This window comes from Lagopus leucura, unplaced genomic scaffold, assembly GCF_019238085.1.
Source record: "Lagopus leucura isolate 7727_CA_CO unplaced genomic scaffold, USGS_WTPT01 Super-Scaffold_100002, whole genome shotgun sequence".
Lineage (NCBI taxonomy): Eukaryota > Metazoa > Chordata > Aves > Galliformes > Phasianidae > Lagopus > Lagopus leucura.
In genome coordinates this window covers 959,413-971,774 of record NW_024962263.1, presented here as the reverse complement: position 1 = coordinate 971,774, position 12,362 = coordinate 959,413, and positions in this window count along the sequence as shown.

Genomic DNA, 12,362 nt, shown 5'->3' with positions numbered 1-12,362 from the left:
TTCCTCAAGAAAATACAGTTTCTATATTAATCACAGAATCACAGAATTGTAGGGGTTGGAAGGGACCTCCAGAGATCATCGAGCCCAACCCCCTTGTCACTTACAAACATATAAAGGTAAGATTTTGAAAGAAACACAGTTCCAGGGTATTCTTTTATGCCATAATTCAAACAACATATCTACTGGCAAATTAAACATAATAATGATGCTGTGAATGGCATTTTATGATGTGGTAATTTTTTTTTTTTTTTAATATGTGTTTCATATGCAGGAAGAGTGCAGAATCAAGTGAGTTTTCAAATGTATCTACTTGATTCAACAGCTGGCATTGTCTCAGTTGCTCTCTAAATGCAATGAGTGGAGCTGAGCAAGATTGCAAAGAGATGGACAAATGTTGCTAGACTGAGTGATGTTGCAGAGTATTATTTAGCTATGAAGTAGGATGGCAGAGGAATTTTCATGACTCATTTCAAGACAACACTGAATTTAAGGACAGTAACTGCTGAGCATTTTAAACTAAATCCCCTATTTTAGCCAGTCTTAATGATTATGCTAGGCATCTCAGGCAGATTGTGACATTTTTCTGTTTTGTCCTTGTTGCTACTGCAACTTTAATGAACCCCTTATTTATATTAGCAGCTAATCTGCTAAGAGTGGAAAGAAAGAAGTACCTTTCAGCTGGAAACATTTACCTCACCTATAATAGCTGCCAAGGATGGCTCCCTCCAAAAGAAGTTATGTGTGTGTGATCTGTCAGTGTAATCTGCAGTGGAAAGGCAATGTGAAAGGGAAATGAGTTGTTACATGGCACCAGATACCTAACACATTTTATCATATTATGTACTTATACAAAATGCCACATGTAACAGTCCTCCTCCTTTAAGTTCCAATCACAGTGACAATTCTTCTATCATGTATTAAGATTCTCCCAGACCTGCTACCAGTCAAAGGTGACTACAAAGATTTTCATTTCTGCCAGCCTGTATCTCTTCTATTTCTGAATCCTTTGCATTCCCTTGGTTTTTGACATCTCACTTCTACTCTCTATACTCCTGGTCTCTGCCCTTCTTCCTTTGAATATATGTCTTCTGTAAATGCAAAAAAAAAAAAAAAAAAGAAAAGAAAAAAAAAAAAAGAGAGAGATCCAGATCCATAAATAGTTATTTATTGTGTAGGCAGTGACTGAGCAATGAAACAAACAGGTTGCCAGAGATTCTCCCTCTTCCATTTTCAAAACCATCTAGATGACATCCTGATCAACCTACTGTGTGGAAAAGTACTGTAGCTGTAAGTAGGTGTCCTTGCTTTCTGTGAACGGTCTTGAATATCCTGATACATAATGCTTTATTTTCTCTCATTGTTATATATATGGCCAAGATACTAAGTGAGGGATAGCAGACCCCTTGCCAGCCTGTCACTACCGGTACCTGCTGGGGGTAATCCTAGGATGGGCACTATACCAGCTGGCTGCCCTGGTAGTGAGAACTTGGCAGAGACTGACCAGCCAGCCACCCTCAGTAACGTGAGTACCTTCCTATTGAACTGATGAATGTTAACTTGCCTCCGCATACTTTCTTTGGGATCAGTAAACCGTATGCAAAACCGTTGGCACTTTTGCAGTACACCTACTGAGCAGGTGCTTTGAGCAGATTACTTCTAGAGGTTCTTTTCAACCTAAGCCATTCTTTGATTCTGTGATTCTAAAAAATCCCAGACTCTGAGATGTAAAGAACACTCAAAATGTTATTCCTGTATGATGTTTCATCCTTGTTATTAATATCCCACACGATTTTCTTTCCTTTCAAATTCAGCTTTATCATATTTCACCACATACCTTTCTTCTAGCTACTAACACAAGCCTGATCAACACAACTGCATATAAAACGCTCAAGACACAAGTCACTAATAGTTTTCCTGGTCATAAGTCAGTTTGCACATGTTGATTTTTAAAAACCAAATGCAATTATGCTATGTGTTAAAAATTCTAGTGGATGATTGTGTGACAGAAGCTATAACCGTGGATTTCAGAGATAAAGCATTGAGATTTTTGTAGCTTAACTTGTGAAGAAAGGCAAAACAAAAACACGTACTGAGTAAAAAAGGCAGATAAATAACATAATCTTAATTTCTGGCAGGATAATTTTACATTCATTTCTTGCCTTTCTAGCTAGTTTCAGATGGTACTAATTTTTGGCTGAGGTATAGAGAGGAAATCTTTGCTTTTTCTTGTTTTCCATATAGCACATTTCTTAAAAATTCATGCCTTCCTGCTTAGCTTAATGTGCACATATGCACCTTAAGAAATCCAGCTAGTTTCTCCTAGAGCAGCTGTAAAATTCAATAGAACACCCCCAGAGCCTCTTTTTTGACAGTCAGGTATGACTTGCTCCAAAGCATCTGTGATATCTTCAAATTAAGACCACATCCCTCGTAGTGTCAAGGATGCCAAAATCTAGATCTATCCTCTGTCACTGCACATAAAGAAGGTTTCCCTGAAATATCTTTACAAGACAGTTGAGAGAACCAAATTTTGCTTTTTTTTTTCTTTTTTGCCCCCTTTGTCTAACAAATTGAAAACAATGAACCATGACTGATGCACAAAAATAATCGAGTAATAATAGCAGTAACTTTGGATTTAAACCAAGTAAATTGAAATAAAGTCATTAAAAGAATTATACTACGAACAAAACCTATCTGCATATTTCATGGCTTAAGGGATTCCTTATGGTAATTTGAACAACAACAAAGACAAAAATAACAGTAAGTAATTCCTTGTTACCGATGCATTGCATAAACCTATAGATAATTAAGGCTATATTATATGTAGTGGGGAATTTTGTTGGGTAATTTCACTTTGCCAAAATGAAAGCATCTTACCAGAAGTCACACATTTTTATGAATCTTTCTGTAGGTAAATTTTCTTCCTAAATTATGTAGAATAATATTCCTGCTCAAAGCTAAAGAGAAAAAAGACTTCACAGTTTATGATAACCTCAGTAATCTGCCTAATTCAGTCCAAAGACTGAATCTAACAAATTTCAAGTAAATGTCATGATCATAACTCAAAATAAATTAAGATGACCCAGATTTAATTTTGTTCTTCACTGAATCACAGAATTGCAGGGGTTGGAAGGGACCTCCAGAGATCATCGAGTCCAACCCCCTGCCAAAGCAGGTTCCCTACAGCAGGTCGCACAGGTCGGCATCCAGGCAGGTCTTGAACATCTCCAGAGAAGGAGAATCCACAGCCTCCCTGGGCAGCCTGTTCCAGTGCTCCGTCACCTCACTGTAAAGAAGTTCTTGCGCACAATGGTGCAGAACTTCCTATGCTCCAGTTTCTGGCCATTTCCCCTTGTCCTGTCTCCACACACTGCTGAAAAGAGTCCGGCCTCGCCGTTCTGCCCCCCACACCTTAGATACTGATAGGCCTGGATGAGGTCCCCTCTCAATCTCCTTTTCTCAAGGCTGAACAGACCCAGTTCACTCAGCCTTTCTCCATAGGGAGATGCTCCAGGCCCCTCGCCATCTTTGTGCCCCTCCGCTGGACTCTTTCCAAGAGATCCCTGTCCTTTTTGTACTGGGGAGCCCAGAACTGGATGCAGTGCTCCAGATGAGGCCTTACCAGGGCAGAGCAGAGGGGGAGGATCACCTCCCTCGACCTGCTGCCCACGCTCTTTTTAATGCACCCCAGGATGCCGTTGGCCCTCTTGGCCACAAGGGCACACTGCTGGCTTACGGCCGACCTGTCGTCCACCAAAAGAAGAAAAAACAAGAACTGAAACTTCAACTTTCAAACATTACAATACCCTTATTTGCTACCAATTTGGGATTTTTAAAAATATGTTTGATATTATTTCATTAATCATTGGAATTTGTTCTCCAAGTTACAGTGAATTTAGAAGAGTTTGTTTATGATACTTGAATTGTAAGTTTAAAAGGAATGCAGTGCATGTTTCATAATTAATTGAACAATTATGGAGAGGTCAAAGAAGTGATGATCCTTTAGTGCTGGGGTAAAAAGTGACAGATTCTTTGAAGGAGAAAGGCTCTTTACTTTTAGTTGAATTAGAGAATATGAACTGGGTTGCTGCCTATTTCACTGAAGCTACAAAGGCCATGAGGTATAGCATATACATGGCATGCATTTCTACGTTACCAAAATAACTCCCATCAGCTAACTGGCTAAGAACAATAAACCAACGTAATGATAAATAGCAAGATAAATATTTTCTAGGCATACAAAATAATTTGACACAGTAGTATCTAATAATTAACTACACCAATCTCCTTTTGCAAAAATCTGACATTTGGAAGACTTGATCAGAATTACTATTATAAAATTCTCAAAAGTACACATGATGTTTAATCTTTTTAGAATCAATTTATATGTGGAAGAAAGGTAACTTTATCATGATTACTTCAGAGTGAAAACGAGAAAGATAGTGATTAGCACGTTAGCATCATGAAGCTGTATAAACGGTCTCAATAAAATTATGCAGTGGATCCAGATTTTGTCAGATTGGTGAATTTAGACTGTTTCCTACAAAGTTACACTTTTGGAGATATAGAAAACTAAACCACACAGCTGCTTAGTTGAGTAATTCGTTTAATCTGCTACATGATAACAAGAATCTACAAGTTAAGCAAGTAATTTGGAAAACCTTTTAAATGTTAAGTACTGTAGCTGCACCACCAAAATGCATTACTCTTTGGGTGCTGCTGGAGATTGTGTTTGTGCAACTAAGGATCAAATTTTACCACTGTTCATTTTTTTACTGTTCCAATTCTTTTTCACGATTGGTCTTCAGATGAGTTATATCTTCTCTCAGAGAACTGCAGCCCTGAAGTGAGGTGATACCAAAATCTGAGGTATGAATGTTTTATCTGGGATGTCATCAAGTATTATATATTGCAACAGAGTCGTAAAAAGTGAAGAATAACACACAAAAATGCTGAAAATATTAAAGAGAAAATATTAAATATTAAAAACAGAAAAATTAGATCATAAGGCTGCCCTAGCCACTGAATTTAGTCAACTAGTTTTAGAGTCATTGCATTTTGTACTTCCTGAATAAATTTACTATACACTGTCTTGGAGGTATTGTCTCGGTTACTTTTTTACTGGTTAGGAGTATTCATATAATTTCATCTGAAAGCTCACAAGCTATTCTTCATTTTTTGTGAGTATAGTTCTTTAATAGTTTCATCTGAATACCCTATATAAGTTTGTTAAACTAAGCTTGTCCACACTCTCTTTTCACTAGTCACCTGACTGCTCCTTCTTTGAAAATAAGCTCAAATTAATCATTTTTTAATGCTACTCATCAGGACATACACAGTCAAGGCTTTTATCAAACCCTTTTAGACTGGCAACAGTACATTATTTATTTATTATTTATTGTCACTGAAATATAGAGCCTGAAACACACCAGAAAAATACTTGCTTTTAATGACAACATCATGGAAACTTTCAGAATACTCATTCTGAAATCAAAGTACTGCACTGAAGTCCTACTGTTTTCCACTGGTTTCCAATGAATGAGCTTACTCCTGACTTGTTGCCATTGCAGGTGATCGTGCCCTTCTGCTCTGCTCTTGTGAGACTCCACCTGGAGTACTGCATCCAGTTCTGGGGCCTCCAACACAAGAAGGAGATGGAGATGTTGGAGCAGGTCCACAGGAGGGCTGTGAGAATGGTCAGATGACTGAAATACTTCCCCACGAAGAGAAGCTGAAAGAGTTGGGGCTCTTCAACCTGGACTAGAGAAGGTTCTGAGGGGTCCTATAGCAGCCCTCCAGTACCTGAAGGGGCTCTACAAGAAAGATGGAGAGGGATCTTTGCCAAGATCTTAACATAGCTTTTTCTAACTTGGGTGCTGTGGCTAGAGCACTTGCTGATGAAGACAGGCACAAAAGTCATTGAGCACCTAATCTTCTCTGTATCCCTCATGACAGGTTGCCCGTTTCCTTCTGGAGAGGGCTCACATCCTCCCTGACCTTTTTTTTTACCACTGATAAACCTATAGAATTTCTTCTTGTTCCTCTTTGTGTCCCTGGCTAGATTTAATTCTATCTGGATTTTAGCTTTTCTAACCTGATCTGTGGCTGCTCAGATGTGTAGTTCTCCCAGGTAACCTGCTTCTTCCTGCTTCTTCTCCCTGTAGACTTTCCTTCTGAGCTTAAGTAAGCCCAGGAGATCCTTGATGATCCATGGAGGCCTCATGGCATTCTTTCCTGCCTTCCTTTTTTTCAGGATGTGCTGTTTCTGTGCTTGGAGGAGACGGAGATGGTCTTTGAATACTGACCACCTTTCTTGGGCCTCTCTTCCCTCCTGGGCTTTCTCCCATGTCACCCTCCCAAGCAATTCCCTCAAGAGTTCAAAGTTTGCTTTCCTGAAGTCCAGAGTAGCAAGGTTGCTGTGCACCATCTTTGACAGCCTAAGGATTTTGATCTCCACCATTTCATGGTCACTACAGCCAAGGCTGCCCTTGGGCTTCACATTATTTATCAGTCAAAACGTAACTGATGACATTAAGATTTAACAGATGTAACTAACTGATGATAAAGATTTAAAAGATTTAAAAGATTTGTCTGATAAGATATTAAGATAAGACCCTATTTATAAAAAAAAAAAAAAGCAATATATTTAGTTCTCACTTTAATCAATGTGAATAGATTTATAACAGTTGTAGGCTGTGGGAAAGAGGAGAACCAAAAGTGATTCAGTGGAAGTAAATTGTTTATCAATCCCCTCTAAACTAAATTCTACAGGCACTCCCAGGAACTGACTTATAAGGCGTCATAAAAACCTGCAGGCTGCTCAAAGTTATAACAGGAGTTGGAAAATAAAATTCAAACAAAAGTCTTGCAGTAAACACATTTTGCACCACGTGAGGGAAAAAAAAAAAAAACATAAAATTATACTTCTACTCTGTGCTCCCTAATATTCCATCTTTTCCGTTATTTCTACAAAAAAATTGGTCATTATAGAATCTTTCTATGTAGCAGTAGTATATATGAAAGGTGTGGAAGTGCAGGAAAGGCTTTATCAAATGCAACCTAATAAGGGTAGTGAAGAACTAGAACAGGATTTCCAGAGAGGTGGTGAAAGCCCTGTTCCTGAAGACATTCAAGATCAGGCTGGACCACACTCTGAGCGACCTGATTTAGCTGCAGATGCCCACATTTATTGCAGAGGAGTTGGATTAGATGATCTTTAATGGTTTCTTCAAACTGAAACAATTCTATGATTTTGTTATCCTAGTGTTCTTGTACTCCACAGAAGGCATCAGATATATACCACAGTCAGGGAACAATGCATTCGCTCAGTTTGAAGCACTGTGATTTACTGTATATTTAGTGTGATATTCTGTGCATTCAGATATTATATCACATTTAACTCCAGTATTAGTGCTCATCTGTAACATTTTGTATCAAACTTTGTGACCTAGAAAATAATTTAAAAAAGAAAAAGAAGATAAACACCATTAACCTCATTATTGGTGAGGTTTCTGAAATAGATTTCCAAAAGGTTGGAAGATATCTTAATTAGAATGCAGTCATGTATGAACAATTAAAAAAAAATTAAAATCAGCAGCAGCAGTTGAGTTTAGACAGTAATAGGGGTCTATATAAGCAAGAAACGTTTTATAAAATAAGAAAGCATTTAGCTTGGATAGTTGCTAAAAAATAAAAAGACAGGGTTTGAATTCACAGAACAGAGAATTCAGTGGTTTTATTATTTGCCAGAAATGTGGTACCCATGAATATCAACTGAACTCTTTCTTGATCTGGAATTGTAGTTATAGACTGAGTGATTTTTTACTTTTTTTTTTTTTTTTTTTTTCTGTCTTATTCCCTGCTATTTTATAATGCATAATTATAATACACCTTCTTCATTTCACTCTTAAATTATATAATTCTTTCCACCTGTTCTTCAAATTCAATTATTATTTAAGCAGTCCTTCCAGTCCTTTATTCAACCCATTCTTCAGTGTTTGCTTTCAGATTAACTTTGCATTGCATCACTGAAGTTAGGACCATAATGACGTTTGCTTTCTGTATTCAAAGAAAAGATACAAGCAGTCCATAGGAAAACTTGGGACATTCCAATATAAAAATGAGTGTCTAGACTTGTATTAGTTTACTTTTCTCATACTGCAAGTAGAGTGATGGGCATCTTCTTTCATAATGCATTTGTCTCAGTGATGCTCTTATTTAATGAAAAGAATGTGGACAGAATTACAGATATTTAATAAAGTACTATCTCATTTAGAATAAGATAATTCTAAGCAAGATTCTTATTTAGAATAAGGTAGCTCTTTCAAGCTGCAAGCTTGTTTTCTACTCTCTTCCATAATCCATAATCAGAGCTCTATATTTTCAGCAAAATAATTTATATTGATCAACAGTGGCTTTCATTGTATCTTAGCCCCTTTGAATCTCCTCACAATTTCATCTCCCTGAGTAGTCTCTTTCTAACATGCTGTTACTTGTATACTTTTAAAAGTATTGGAAGTTACTAACATTTTAAATTTTAATACCTTTGAAATCAAAGCGTCTTCGAACAATTTCTCTTATGGAGATAGAGTAAATTTTTCAATCCACTGCGATCAAGAAAAAGGTATCAGCTGAAAACTTGTTTTCAGATGCAGTATTTGCAAAGGCTAAAATCCCTTCAGTTTCACAGTTTCGTGAAAATGGCTAGTATGTTCAGTTGAACTTGTGAGAATATCTCATTTAACGTCCAGTATAACATTGCTTTAGTTTGCAAACTAAACTATAATGATCAGTAAACTCTAATCTTGGCAATGTAACAAATGCAACAAGAACAAAGCCATTTCTAAAAGTTGTTATTCCTTACAGCTATGAGTAACTTCCCATATATCAAACACAAAGCTTAATATAGTTTCAGTCATTTTTCTCCCTCTTGGCGGTCTCTATAAGTTGTATTCCTTTAGGAAATCGAATACAATTACTACTACCAGGCATAGTAGAGGAGTAGGGAATACACAATCAGCAAAGAGATCTCTTTAGTTGTTGATTTATTTATTTATTTATTTATTTTTTCACTTCCCACACATTTTCGCTTGGAATATTTGAAAAGAGAGGAACAACAGAATGTATGGTGCTTGTCTTCTGAAGTAACCACTGTGCCTGATAGAACTGTAGAATCATTGAATCACTAAAGTTGGAAAAAACCTCTCAAAACTCTCACCCCATCATCAGCACACCCACTCAACCATGTCCCTGAGTGCCACATCTATAGAATCATAGATGATGGAAACACTTCTTTACAGAAAGTGTTGTTAAGCACTGGAATAGGCTCCCCAGGGAGGTGGTTGAGTCACCATCCCTGGGTGTGTTTAAAAACCATTTGGATGTGGTGCCCAGGGACGTGATTTAGGGGAGGCTTGTCAGAGTGAGGGTAGGATGGTTAGCTCGTGGTTGGACTTGATATCTTTAAGATCTTTCCAACCTGAGTGATTCTATGATGAAGCCTTGCTTTCCTGGAAGCAGATAGACATTTGCCTGTTGATGGGAAATATTGTGTAAATTCTTCATACTGAGCCTAGGGCCACATGTCTGGCTTGTATTTCATGTTTTGATGCATCCTCCTAATGTTATCTTACTGACAATCTGTGATCTTCTTTCACAGATTCTTATAATTGGATTGGATCTCTTGTCTCACAGTATCAAATAGACAAAATAATGGAAACCAAAGCTAGAATAGAGGCAAAAATGACATTAATATATACTCTTTTCTTCTTTTTTTTTCCTCTCACATTCCTTCTTTTTCACTGTAAAATTGATGGTGATTATCTAGTTACTACAGTTCATCACCAGAAGGGTACAAAAGTGTTTGTATTTTGAGAAAATTTGATTGGAGAGAAAAATAACCAAAATTCCCTTTGCTTTTTTTTTTTTTTTTTTTTTTTTTTTTTCTTTCTGTTGTTGTTGTTGTTGGAATGCTACTTTCTCAGGTGTATAAAGTGGAAGGTGCAAAGCTGCGTGTCTGATGAATCCTAACATTACTTGCATCTTAGGATGCAAGAAATCATATTTTGTGTATTAAAGTAAGGATAGGACTTTTTAAGATGAAGTAGATGTTCGGACATTTACAATGAGGAGACTGCTTCGAAATAGATGGCTTTAATTCTCTTCCTATTTACATTATTTTTTCTCCCCTGTATCTTCAAATGTTTTGAAAGAGTGTGGGCCTTCATGCTGTTGAATGCTGTAGGAAAATGTCTTCCTACTGAAATTTTTGCTTATTAATTTCTTATCAGCTTACAATTACCATCCTAGCTTTCCCCTCCATTTTACACCCCACTGCAGTTTTGAGGAGATACCGCAGAACTCTCTGCTTCCCCAGAAACATAACTGAAAAGGAATTTATGGTTGTGTCAGAAACTGAAACTCAGTTGCTTTTGTTTGCATTAAGCTTTTAAGCATCATGGATTTCCTCTTCTCCATCTTTGCTTCATATGGGGTGTGATTAAGGAGATAAAAAAGGGAAATTGATAATGAAAGCAAGATAATTGAGCTGTCTCATTAACACATCTGGTGAAATTTTGTAAATAGTTTACTTTTTTTTTTTTTTATTTCCCATCTGGTTTAGTCACAATCATGAAGTCTTGTCTACTATACACTTTGTTGTTCAGACTACTTTTAGTAGCCACTCCTACAGTAGTTCAAACAGGATAACTGAGCTCCACGGTTCATTCACAGCTCTTGCTGACAGATGTTTCTGAACAGAAAAAAAATAGCAAGTACACAATTTCTGGACAAGAATATTCCTATTTTGCTAAACAGCAGGACAGAATCTATAGTAGTAATTAAAGCAACAAAAGAAAGTACTTCACATCACCTTTAAATTTTTTTTTAAATTGAGAGTACAGTCATCAGAATTCTGAGCCATATCAGGAGACACAGAAATTGCTAGCAGTGCTAAAATGTATGTGCGGGGGGTGTTCATATAAGTTTTGCTATTCCAACTTCTTGTAACCAAGTAAGAACTCAAATTATTACAACCTAATTCCATGTATTTTTTAATACATCTGTAGATGGATATTGTGACATATTCGAACTGGACGAAGGTTTTGTCCAAAACGGCTTAAAATGAAGTGATTTAGCTCAGACTTAAAGTAGGTTGATCTCGGTGTTTATATACAATGAAAGCTGTTAATCTTTAGGTGATAGTGTAAGAGTGTCTTGTCATATGTAGGGTACAGAGGGAATCTGCAGCTAGGACAGAGAAATATTTTCTGAAACAGTAGAGCAGATGCATAGGAATACCAGTCAGTTATTCCCTTTCCTATTACTTTACCCCTGTCTGTACAGGGCTATATGGTGCAGACAATAGATCACCAATCTGCGTTACAAGTAGGGAGTCCATTTACTCAGTCCTTCCACCTATTTAACCTCTAATCCATGTGTTTGAATCCAGAACCACTCATTGATAAGGAAATGTGAATCACTTGTATAGAACATATATGGGTACCTTTAAACTATGCCCAGGAGGAAAAATGCAGTAATTCTTAAAGATCCCTGAATTCTCATCCAGATCCCTGAATTGGCAAATGCACATGCAGTATGCTCTTTCAATATTTGCCAGTAATTTCACATACATGTAGACACTCTCCCCTGTGACAGAATTATTAGCAAACAGTTAATGAGCCAGCAGTGTGCTCTTGCAGCTCAGAAAGCAAATGGCATCTTGGGCTCCATCAGAAGAGGGGTGGCCAGCAGGGACAGGGAACTGATCATCCCCCTCTACTCTGCTCTTGTGAGGCCCCATCTGCAGTGCTGTGTGCAGGTCTGGAGCCCCAGTACAAGAAAGAGAGAGCTGTTGGAGAGCGTCCAGAGGAGAGCGATGAAGATGATCAGGGGACTGGAGCACCTCCCCTACAAAGGCAGGCTGAAGGAGCTAGGCTTGTTCAGCCTGGAGAAAAGAAGGCTGCGGGGTGACCTCATTGCAGCCTTTCAATACCTAAAGGGAGCCTACAGACAGGAGGGGAATCAACTCTTTGAAAGGGTAGATAACAGCAGGACAAGGAGAAATGGTTTGAAGTTGAGGGAGGGAAGATTTAGGTTGGATGTCAGGGAGAAATTCTTTACTATGAGAGTGGTGAGGTGCTGGAACAGCTGCCCAGAGAGGCTGTGGATGCCCCGTCCATCCCTGGAGGTGTTCAAGGCCAGGTTGGATGGGGCCCTGGGCAGCCTGGGCTGGTTTTAAATGTGGAGTTTGGTGGCCCTGCATGTGGCAGGGGGTTGGAGATTCATGATCCTTGAGGTCCCTTCCAACCCAGGCAGTTCTGTGATTCTGTGATTCTGTGATTCTGTGATTCTGTGATTCTGTG